We start from the raw sequence: 12,855 nt of genomic DNA, 5'->3' as shown, positions 1-12,855 counted from the left end.
AGTTGATTGCCAAAGGGTTTTCACAGTCCACATACCCTTAACATGTTTGAATACTTATTTCCCTGTTGTAGGAAACAAGGGACCTGAACAAATATTTGCTCTCTATATAGCAATAGTAGTCTACTGAGGTGAAGGGTTTGTTGGGAAAGATTTCTCTTAACTTGTTAAGTTTAAGGAAAATTGGGTTTCATATATGTATATATAAATTTCGTAGTATTTAAATTATAATTTGTCACAGCCTTAATCGTTATAAAGTGTCTCAAATTGCTATGAAAAATCCCAAACCTACAAAGTGATTTTTTGCCGCCGCTTGTGTTTTTGCATAAAATCAAAAAGTTGACACTAATTGAAATATGCCAGGGATTAAGAGCCACTCAATAAATGCCAGCCAACGAACCCTCACACAGTGACTCCCATCTCTTTACAACCCCCAAAAACCTCAGAACTCACAAACCCTTGTGCGGTTCAAGTTTCGCGACCACAAAACATAAGCCATAAAAGAATATTATGCAAATTTGATGTTCCGCTCGAACACTTTTCAGTGGAGACCTTTGGCCCATTGCAGGGTCCACTTTCTTCACTTAGTGGCTCGTTGATTGAATGGCCACTAAGTGCTTTTGGCTCATGAGCGGCGGCCAAAAACAACTATAACAATGGGGAATGACAGGCCGTAATCTTACTGCTTAAATTATGTCAGGCCCTTAAAAGTATGCTATGATTTTTGCTCTGTTAAGTTTTGGCACTTTAATGTGGTTTACAGTGGTGGGTAAAATATTAGCTCAGTGGCAAATCAAAAAGATTTTAGTTTGTAAGCATTCAAATAGAGTTTTTTATGATTGAAATTGCTTACATTATTTTAGGACAATACAAAACTTTGCAAGAACTAAAGTTTGGTAAGTTAAATTTCAAGATTCTGGTCAATAAATGAAAGAAATAACTAAGATAAGTCATTTTTTACCACAACAACCGCAAAAAATGTTTTTCCAATGCCATAAATCAATGATTATGCTCTGATAGAGAAGGCATTCACCCGCAGTTCAAACATAATCGCACAGTTTCGTTCAGTTTGAACAGTTTCTATTAAGTATTCAAACGGCTATGGCAACCAAACACATCCGCAAAATGCATATACCTACCCTCTCATATCAGCTGATGGCCGAAATTTTCCATTAGCTTTAATGCTTCAGCCCAATTCCCAGAGTTTATTAAATTCGCGTAAAATATTTCGCAGCGCACGTTATAATGAACCTGTAATGCAGGCGAGGGAGTAATGGAAATGGAAATGGGACCTGAGCCCCACAGTGGCAACTGCCCAAAACACCTGCCCACTGGCCAGACAAATTTTCAGCTATAAATTTTGATAGCTGATTAAAAATAACGAGCGACATTTGCTTTTGTTGTCCCTGTAAATGGAAAATGATTGCAAATGCTTTGTCCATTGGAATGAGAAGGGATGGGATATTTTTGTTCTCAGGGCTAATTTGAACAGACAATTAATTTTTGTTAGGTTCTTGTTTTTGTTTTTGCTCACTGGAGAGCAGCTTGTTCAACAGAAATGCTGTTTGTCGAAACAGATTCCTATCGAATGCATAATTTATGGCCCTTGTTATGGGGTGTAATTTTAAAAAAATATTATCAATGATTTTATAAGCCCCATCGAAAATTCAATTGACCATAAATGTGATTTAAACGTTTTACCCATTTTTTTTTGTCAGTTTTTATTAAACTTTGTTAATAAATCTATAAGAGAACTTCTTTAATCTTAAAACCATTTCAGCTTAGTTAGTTCTGTAAATCCATCCGCTTACACTGGCAAAGAGAGAATATGCTATAGCTATATATATATAGCTATAGCTCAAAATAAACATTAACCATGACGAAGTTCATTAACCCTTGCCAGCCATTTGAGAAGACTTCCAGGAAAACTAAAAGCAAACAAAATAGAGTGCTGAGGTGGAATAAAGTATCAGCCGGAATCGAGGCAAGCTCACGATTCAATTAGAAGTGAAAGCCACTTTGTAATTGAAACAAGGAGGCCAGAGGGCAGCCCATCGATGTCCTTTTAATTGCCGGAGAACGAGTAAGCCAAGTCCAGGGGCCGACCAATCTCAGCAGGGCAGAGTAAATATTGTTCCAGCATAAAATTGTCCTAAGGAAAAGCAGGAGAACGTGCCTCTCCAAGGAATCCTTAATGATGAATTGCCAGAGGGTTGGGGAGTCTTGGGGCGGGGGAATAGCAGATTATTATTCATTACTGCTCAGACTCTTCCTTCAGTCATTTCATCCTTGCAAGTAATTGAAAAGTTTTCCCACCCCACCGCCAACTCATCCATTCCAGGCTCATCTTCTGCTCATCGCATCTCATCAGCTCCGTTCGGTTCCGGAGACAATGGAAAATGCTCAATTTGTCACTTGCCGAAGGAGTGGAAGTTGGGAGTTTCAGGACTCGGGGGCGTGGCAGACTGACGGATGATACGTGTGACTAAGCTGAAACCTCTCAGTGGAAACTTCATTTCCCCAATGCAGCTCCTTGGCTTGATTATGATTGAGTTGATGTAGTTAATATGTTATCGACTTAGATGATGACTGTCATAAAGGGATGTGCTTCAAGTTACCCTTCACAATTACTACTATTTTCGCCCCTCTTCCCATGAAGTTTACCCTGCTGACTGTTTGTCTGCTGCTCCATTTGAATCAGTTACAGTGATTCCACTCAGAAAACACAGCCAAAACACACATTCCCCTTCGCTTATTTGTCTTTTGAATTATTAATGCACTCGCTGAATGACTTTGGAAGCCCAAGGATGGGCCAAGTCAACAGACTTCTTCCTGAAGATGCAACCGCTTCGGATTTTCTTGATGGTGATGATGGAGTTGATATAAAAGTGTGGTTGATAGTACCAAAACCTGCTGATCGGGCTCTTAATCAAGCGATTCTCTCACAAACCCGCGGCGCTCTTTTGGGCGCAGATAAGTTTAATTAAAAAGACCGCAACATTCTTTGGCTTAGCCTAGGAATTGCCTTCGTCCGCTGGCGAAACTATCTGCTGCTGGTGAAACTTTAAAATTCCAAAAATGTACCAACGCAAAAAGAGAAATCGGAAAACGGAGGCAACAAACTTTTCTGATTTCGATTTTTATTGCGGCCAGAAAATGGGGAAAAGCGAGAAGAGTATTGGCCAAAAAGCAAGAGCCAAGTGGAGAATCAGTTTACCATGGAGATAGAAGAGGTTTTGGTTGCTTCTTGGCAACAATTTCATTTTGGGAGCACTCGACTGGCCTGATTCCTTCGCCATGCCCACGATCCCCACCCACTTGCACTTTGACCCACCTGCCTCGCTCCAATGCAGTTGGCATTCCATTCGGGTTACCTGCACACGCAACCAGCAAGGATAGAGGAAGGAAGAGGAAGGAGCAGCTGAATAAACACGTAGACCAAACAACAATGAGCAAGGGGGGTAAACCACCTGAACCACTTGAACCACAAACATTTCGAAAGCCAAAGTTGTTCCCTTTTTCCAGTTCATAATTTATGCCAAACAAACACATAAATATTACCTCAAATTTATTAAAGCACCAGCCACTCCCAACCACCAACTCATGTGCGATGGAAGTAAGTCACTTCAGAAAGCGGGGATGGATCTGTTCTTACCCCTAAGCTGTTAATCTTTTCGCAACTTTCTAATTACTTTTGCAGGGGAGAAACTTTTTATTTTGATTCTACAAATTGTTTGCACCACTGAACCACACATCACCACATATTCAGACTCCCCTTCCTAATCCTGAAGGGCATTCCATCCCCACAAAGGCATCTTCTTTGTCAACTTATTTTTTCACTGCTGCAGTCTGATTTGCACTAAACTAAATCACTTTCTATTCAACAGGAACCGAACTTTAACGAGGAAGGAACAGAAGAAGGTTCGTGGAGGAGGAATATGGAGTGACCAGGAGCAGAAAAGTGGACAAAGTGACAGGCGATAGCCACAGAACAACACAGGAAAAAGAGGAAAGCTGGTCCAGTTGACAGGAGCTCAGCCAATAAAAGCCAACCGAACTCAGTCCGGGCCAAATTCGGACACATTGATGCAAAAGGGCAGAGGAGGAGGCCAACAGCAACCGCAGCAAAACAAAACTGGAAAACTCGAAAAGTTGGTCTGAAACAGTCCGTAGGAGGAGCGAAAAGAGGAAAACGAGAAGCAGCCAGCGGAAGCCGAGGCTGAAAAGTTCCCAAATTTGGTAGACAGACCTCCTTCTCCTTCTCATTCTGGCCTGGCCGTATCATTCCCATACCCACTTCCAACCGGAACAGTTAGCAGCAGTTGGAATTTGATTTTAACGCTTATTCGAGAACTTGGGATCTGTTTCGAATCCTCTGTCTGTGGCACCAGCAACACTGACAACCGTCACCCAAAGCAGGAGCAACTGGCACCCGAATTAAAATCAGCACCAGGAAAACTTCACCCCGGAAAACTCCCCTTTTGAGCTACGCATCAATGGAAACACATTGAGATTGGCTGTCAAAGGGGAGCAACCGGAAGAGGCAGCAGGACCAAGTGGAGCTGTGGAGATGCCCGCCACTTGCGGCGACACATGCTCTGACAATTTATTGACTCCTCGCGGCACCCACTAAACAAATCCTGCCCCACCATGGGACTCCTCCCGCAGCCCCTCGTGCTCCTCCTCGTATGCCTAACGTCCGTCAGCGGCTATCTGAACATTTTCATCAGCCACCACGAGGTGACGAAACTGATGGGTAAGTCCAGTTCCAGTTTCAGTTCCGCCACTTAATCCATTAATGAAACTTCGATTGGGGCACTGACACACCCACTCCACGAACTGGGCTCCCCTGACCCAGGATCTATGATTAATAGTCGGAGGCCAGAGTGCGACAGGACATATTCATTGATCCCTGAACACGAAAACACAAACAAAGCCCGAACTTGGGGACGATGTCGCAGTCATTAATAGTTCCCGAAATTATAGTTGACCATTAAAGGGCGTTGGTGGGGGAGTAATGAGGGGAGGTGGAATACTACAGGAATACTTAGTAAAGCGAAACCAAAACAAATCGCACACAAATCGATTTCCTCCGGGCCTAAACCACCCGCCTTCACCTTGCTGACAGCTGCAAGTAGCTTCACCTCCCCATTTTCCATTTTCCTCGAACATTTCCCTCACTTCCTCCCTCTTTCCGTGTTCTTCCCTGACCCAAGTTCCTTGTTTGTTTTTTTGTTTTTCCGTTTGTTGCTCCACGCGAATTCTTGTTATTGATGGCGCCGGCTCCAGATCGAGCCAAGGCCAAGTTCCCCTACCCAGCCCAACCCACTCCTTCTGGTAGGAGTTACACGGATTTCACAGACGTGCCAAGGCGGAATGGCCTCGTGCTTGTCGCTTGGCTCGCGATTTTCCTGCTCCTCAGGTTGATTAATGGACCTCAGAAATAGGAATAAAATGGGATATGGGAGTGGAAACTCCGATGTGGAGGCATGGAAAACTGGCCTAGTTCGCGGTCGCTACTCCATCACTCGCTGCTTAGCTGGTCACAGCATTTTCCGGCACTTAGCTGTAATTGGAGCATAAACGCTTCCATCTCATTATGCAGGCTCCACTCCTCTCCACTCTGCTTCCTAGTTGCCAAATCAGGGCACTTCAATTAGTTGATGGCGTACAAATAATCCGCAGTCAGAGAGATGGATGCCAGATTGATGGATGAATGAGCTCCAGTGCATCCAATTATTCCTGTCCATCTCCTATCTGGGACTTCTCTCTCCTTTAAGGCATTCAAGTGCATTCTGGATCAATAGGGCAAGTGGGGTATTTCCTGCCAATTGAACTTTATAAACAACCCATCATCGACACTTTTCCCGCTTTCCCAGCTGCTTGACCCTCCTGCCAATAGGATTTCATTAGCGACATTTCAAAAGATGTTTCCACTTTGTTTGTTGCTCCTCGCGATTTCCTTTGCTTCTCTAGAAGAGATTCCTTTTGAGCTGCTTTCCCTTCCCCCTCTCAGATTTCCTCACTCCACTTCTAAAAGCTCGTTATGTTTTTAACGACCAGTTAACACCCCTGGAAAGCATCCCCTTCCCCATTTTCTATGGCTTCCACCCCCTGAGTTGTTTCGATTTGAAAATTAACAAGCAGCGTGAAATCAAACAACTGACCCTCCTCCTCTTTTTATTTTCCACTCCCCCGATGGGAAATTCCTGTGCATGATTTTCCCTTAGACTTCCACCTCATTTCCCTTTCATCCTCCGCTGCCTTTCAGTCTCCATGGGAGTTCCTTCATGTGGAAGGCTCGTCACGGATGCCTGAACTAGTTTCATTTCCATCCAAGCCAACTTTTCCTCCGATTCTTCCGCTGCATTTCCCCATATGGATATGAGGGTTTACTTGCAACAATTTGTTGTGCACTTTTCGGCTTCTTTGGCGACTTTTCTCTGGAGGAGTAAACAAAATTCACGGCTTTCCTTCATTTCGTCTCAATTGTCACTTCCAAATCCTTGAACTTTGCCATTTCTTAGCCACCAAAACACTCCCCTCACTGTAACTCTTCGATGAAGTGTCGACAGCATTAAAATTAAATATTTTCTGCGCTTTTGTTGAAGATTTTCCGCCTCTGAGTTCAATTTGGATGTGTTGTCCCAGCAACGAACCATTTTCCTCGTTGCCACCGACACCGACCGTCACTCCCTTTTCCCTCTTTTCCCACTTTTCCCACTCCCCCTTCCGTTGAAGACTTTCCTGTTCAAGGGTGCGTAAAAATGCAATTTCAACAAGTTTCGCTTTGATGTGCACACTTTTTCTTTGCCACCCGATCCCTGGTCTCCGCCCTTCGGACCAGTTTCCATCTTCCATCCGCCCCACCCCCAGGGTGGACCACAACCTTCAGCGGGTGAGCCCGAGAAATTTTCCTGCAAATGAAAAGTTAATGCAAAAGAAAATTATTTTTAATGAATAGAAAACAGTCGAAAAATCCCCACATTTATATACTCCCCCTGCGAGATTCATGGTGTTCCTTCCCGAAGGGTGGTTTGGCATCTGGAATCCATCTTTATTGCTCTGAAATCAGAAGAAGGCAGAAGTGGAGGACAGGAAATCACAAACTGTGCCAATTGAACGAGCAATCCTCATCTCTGATTCATAGGACAATTAGCTGGAACTCCCCGAGTCAGGGACGAGGTGATTCTGCGCTCCCCCGAGATCGAAAGAGGAGGATTGAGGGGAGGCTGTGCACTCTCTCAACTAATGACACTAATTATCCTCTTAATCTCTTATGCAAATAGTGTCTCCTCTTCGTTGGCACTGCGAGAGCAGAAAACTAACACGGCACCGGCACCGAGGTTCACCCCACTTCACCTCCATCTCTGAAGGAGCATGTAGCCCATCTCTCCCCCTACGAGATTATGAGTTGCGGTTGCCACGTCACGTGTGTGCGGTGGAGTCATTCAGACAATCGCAATTGCAGGATTTATAATTATGGCCAGGGAGGGGAGGCAAGTTGAGGTGGTATTACAGGGACAGGGAAAAGAAGGGTCTGAAGAGGGCGAACTCCTGAAGAGATCTGAGAAGAAAAGCGCGAAAGTTTCGCAGGCAAAGTTGGCGGGACCGTGATATGAAAGACGAGCAAAGTTTGACACCAGAAGGTGAGGGGACTTAAGGGGTTCTCCACGAGATATCCTTTCCAGGAGCAGGATGAACTTGTGCAAGAGGGTGAGAAATGCCAATTGATGCTGCTTAAAGTGCAGTTCAAGATTGCGCTCCCCAGTGAAGCCAATCGAGGTGACAGACATTACAAGGGTTAAGGGAATCGAGGGATAGAACACTTCCGACATGCCAGAAATCAGAACTGAATTAATTGAGGCAGTCACTTATTCAAATACCTTCCACAGTTTCCACCCACATAGTGGCCAGAGAAGGGAAAGGACTCAAAGGCGGAGGATGACAGAGGAACATTGTCCTTTTACCGTGTTTGTGCATATTTGATGGGAAGCACTTTGGGGTTATGTTTGTGTTTTCCCACCAACTCAAAGAAATTTAGTATAGCAGCAGGTATTTGGGGTCCAGAGAAGGAAGGGGAGGGTGCTGCACTTGGCTCACTCTGGAGCCCAGGCTAAAAACGCGACGGGGGCCAAAGCAATTTGGGACTCGAAAACAAACCCAAAATGGAAACGGATAAGTAGAAAACGCATAGAAAAGTGAGCTGACAGCGAGAAGCAGTTTGAAGATGTAGATGAAGCCGAGACCTGGATGAAAGCTAACGAAAAATGCTTTTCCTTGTTCTGTAATTGGATTTAAAATTGTTTTAAGCAGCTAGCGAGCGCTTTGTTCTATCCTAAATGCAGGGGTCTTCCTCCTGCGCCAATCATCCCCTCGTTCAGTCCGCCGGAAGCGGAATTGCTACATTCAACATCCGGCGGAGTCTATGGAAGAACAAGCAACAGCAGCAGCAGCAGCTTCAGCTCGAACTTGAAGCGGGTAAACACCGAGCATTCCCACTCCTTTCACTCTGGTGAATAGCGAACTTAGCCTGATCCCGGGGAGTAAGTAATGCACCCCACCGGAGAAGCGGGCGATGGGATAGAAATAGAAGAGCAACAATAAAAGCGGATGAAGAAATTTAATTTCACGTCGTTTTAACTCAAGCAGCTCGTCTTTCATGGCCAGCGGGTGGGGAATTTGAATGGAGAGGAGGGAGAGTTGAAAAGATCAGGATACTCGAGGACTTTTGAACCCGCCAATACGATTCTATCCCATGGTGAAGCAGTCGCAGTTGACACCTTTTAATACCTCCAGCCGAATCCCTTCCCCTAGGACGCCTGTCGCTCCTCATTTCAGGTTGCTCCTTGTCCTGAACCAGAACTCGAGACACTCCCTGCATCGTCGCCTGCTGGTGACGGATTCGATTTCGATTATTATTGTGTCTTGGGTTTTGTTTACCCACCAGCATTGTCACCTCGAGCTGTCCCCTTTTCCCCATCCTTTCTGATTCCATTGAGAAAATCAATTTCCGCTTAATGGCGGAGAGAAACGCTCAAGGAAAGTGTAAACAGCAAATGCAGTAAGTTTGCTCAGCAGGCGGAATCACAGCATCTGAGGGAATGGATGCAGTGGAAACTTTCGCTTTACGTTCGCGTTTACTCTTACATCCGGCCCTTTCTCCTAAATAAACATACACGTGGTACTATTTACGGTGGACGTACTCTTAGCATAGCGTGTCTACCTTCCTAGTAAGAGCCACTATCAAAAACTTTCAACAATTCTTGCTATTGAATCTGTACTGTCTGTACTGCACCTGAAGCTGCCTATCAATGTCAAGATGTCTACCAAAAACCAAAGGCTCCACATCAACTTGTATAATATCCCTGCCAAAGGGCGTTCCATCATCTGACACTCTATCTTTACTTTACGCATCACTCAACTAAAGCCCCAATCTCATTAAGAAGTATCTCATCTGAGTCCAATCAATTGCTCTGTGTCATTCAAGAAATAACCTTCTGAATTTAAGGACAAGCTTAAGTTTCCCTACATTTCAGCACCAGAAAGGTCTGCTAGACGGCCATTACCAGCCTCAACAAAATGCTCGACGAACAACAAAAAGTTACATTTTGATAACTACAAACCCGAGGAGTCCTTCGACCAATCCACAGGTTTCAGGAGCTCTCCTACACCCACGCCTTACGCCACTGCGTTGCTGCCCATGAACCTTGAACAGACCGCAGAGACGATTTACTCGAAGCCAGAGTCGATCTGTCCCTCGAGGATTTCCTACTACGCCTCCTCGCAACTGACCCAGGTGAGTGCTGTGATTCCACTATCTAACCCACTATCGACTATCCCAGGGGCTTGATTGGATTCGAAATGGGGACTCGAACTCGGACTCGGACTGGGGTCCACTGCGAAATCAAAGCCTTTGATATATTACGACACGTGGCAGGCGCAAATGGCAAATGGAAATGGGAATACGGTTGAAGCAGACTCTACTTTCCCCGTTGCCAGGGCTACCCTCTAATTTGTGCCGAGCACCACTCGATTGCTCCCCAGGCGGAGGACCCACTTCTACCCAGTCCCTGCACCAGCCACCTTTCCTCGGCGATAAAAATTAAATTCTAATTTATATTTACGAGCTGATAAAGCTCCCGTAGTGCGTTAAACTCGAAACAAGAGCCATTCATAAATATGCGGCTTTTGCCTTTGCCACCCGCTCTCCTTCCCAAGGATGTCTGCATGTCTGGGTCTGATTTCGGAGGGGGAAACTTTCGTGTGGCGCTCACGTACTCCATGTGGCAGGTGGAGAGTGGAAAGTGGAAAGTGGGCGAAGGTGAAGGCGACACACAAACCCAGTGCCTCGTGAGTCGAATGCTGTGAGTCTCTCGAGGAGGGTGGTGGGATGTCCGCTTAGATAAGCGGAAGGTGCTCCATCGAGGCAGACGCAGACAGTCTGCCCCTGTTTATCTTTGTTTTTGTTTCCAATCCACTGAATTTTGCACAATGCATACCCCTTGGGCGAGAATTAGTAAACTTAATCCAAACTAACCACAGAATGAACCAAGACCATTAAGATTCTCCTCGAAACATTGGGATTATTTTCCATCAACTTGAGGCCTGCTGTCTCATGTCCCCTCTTTAAAGGCACCTCCTTACCCTAGGGAGAACATTAGCATTTCCTTCTAGCCAAGTTAACTTCTTGGTGTTGTGGAAATCTCTGCCAAATTGGAATAAATTATTTAGCAGGCTCTTTCAATTGTTGTCCTTGTAAACATTCCTGAGTCCCGACTCTGGCATTTTTCTTGTCCTACTCCACTCTCCTAGCATCTTGATGTCTGGCCCATTTTCGTCACCAAGTTCTAACGCAATTTCCATCGACGCATAATTAAATATTCAATTTCCATGGAAAACATCCCATGGGGGATTTTTATATGCTCAGCTTAAAGCATCTTCTTCGACCTGATCCTGCTCCTTGTTTGCCCAACGATTCCTGTTTGTTTAGACTTCAATTCAGTCCTCATTATGGGAACAGCCTCCGATTGCTGGGGGATGGGTGGCCAAGTGCTGCTCCTCCACTCACTTACATGGCTATCGGGCCACACACAATGCCAAGAGTCATATCCATTTGGATTCGCCTCTATCTAGTGGAAGGATACACGCATCGAAGCAGACGGCAGGGAATTAAATGAATTCTCCCCCTCCCTCTTAGTGTGTCTCTGTCCCCCTCTCTCGCATGATATCCACATATATATCCCCCATTGCCACCAAAATTGGAGTGGAGACTCTGTTTGGTGTGGAGTGGTGATGTGGTTGGAGTTTGAGAGTGCTTGCCATAATTATTGTTGTTCCGTTCCCCATCCAAAGGATCCTTTGGACCCCTCTTACCCTGCTACCCTCCTGGCTTTCCTCTTGGCCATGTGTGTGAGCGTTAAGCGGAGTATAGCACATTTCGGGGGGCACAAACAAGAGGCGAACGCACTCATTTAGTCAAACAATTATATCCAATTGCACACAGATACTCCACACACCAACACCAACACATCCGAAGTCTGGCCCTGTTCATTTGTGTGGAAATATCTCATTTGTGTGTGTAGCCACCCCTCTTTCCCCTGCTGCCCCTTTTGATTCTATTAAATCAGTCTATAAACGTCGGCCAAATTGCTTTAATGTGCAGCGAAAGTTTAGCAAAAAGCAGTTACAGTGAAGGCCATAACAATGGGGATAGTTAGGGGGAGCTGGGCTTAGGGGAAGTAGTGGGACATAACAATAAAAACAGCAGCGAACAGAAACCAGACTACAGCTGTTGAAACATGGCTTTGTGCTTGTTTAGAAACACTTGCAAAATATTATTGCAGCACCAACAACAAAAGGCAAATTCCGAAGGGGGTTGGTGGGCTGAAGCAGGGGCAACAGGGCGGATGCGCCATGTGCTAGGATCTCCAGCAGCCATGCAAACAGAATCTAAACAGAGGTATTAGTAAATTGGATCAGCTGCGAAAAGAGAGAAACGGAATCAGAGCAAACAGTGGAATCAGAGCGAAAGGAAAGAGAAGCCACCAAAGGCTGTAATGGGTTAAGGAGGAGCGAGGAACATCGTGCCACGCATCTGAATGGCATCATTAGGGAGAAAGTTGTCGAAGTACATGGGCGTACTCGCAGAACTGACGGAATTACGAGGCGAGGAGTGAAGGAAAGTTGGAAATTAATTTCCATGGAGCTGCGAGCATGTCCTCCTGTTTTATGGAGATTACCAGATCGACAAATGGCAGACTAACCTGAGCAACAGCAGGAACAGGTGCTAATTAAAAATGTTGTTGTCGCCCCATTAAAGAAATTTGTGAATCAACCTACTCAGCAGGGGAGCAAGTCAAGCTCCAAGGGTGGAAGTAACAGGAAAAAGGGGAGCTAGCTATGTATGGGTCTTGGGAGCACGACTCCCCTGTTGAGCCTGGCAACACGTACTCCGTTAATGGATTTACCGCTGTTGTTCTATTTGATTAAAACGCATTATTTACATTTGTGACAATACTTGGGGAGTCTGGCAAAACAAATTGGGGCTTTTGGCGGACAGTTAATGGGCGTTATAGTCCAGTGGAGGGTTTAAGCCGCCAAACAAAAGCGATGGCCAAAGGTTGACAAATTACCCACTAGTCTTTTTTCCCTGTTCTTCACAATCTCTGTTCAACTCAGACTTGTCGCTGAATATTTATCTCCTAACTTGACGGATAAACTCCACCGGATACTTTTGTCTGGCATAACACTATTGATTGCTTCCTGTCAGCCGCAACAGAGGTCAGCGGAAGTTGATCCTGATGCCGGGGTTTTACCGTGGACCCATGCGTGTAGGCCACACAATCGGACATTGGC

This window comes from Drosophila eugracilis, unplaced genomic scaffold, assembly GCF_018153835.1.
Source record: "Drosophila eugracilis isolate 14026-0451.02 unplaced genomic scaffold, ASM1815383v1 contig_90, whole genome shotgun sequence".
NCBI lineage: Eukaryota > Metazoa > Arthropoda > Insecta > Diptera > Drosophilidae > Drosophila > Drosophila eugracilis.
Note: the sequence above shows the minus strand (reverse complement) of the source record.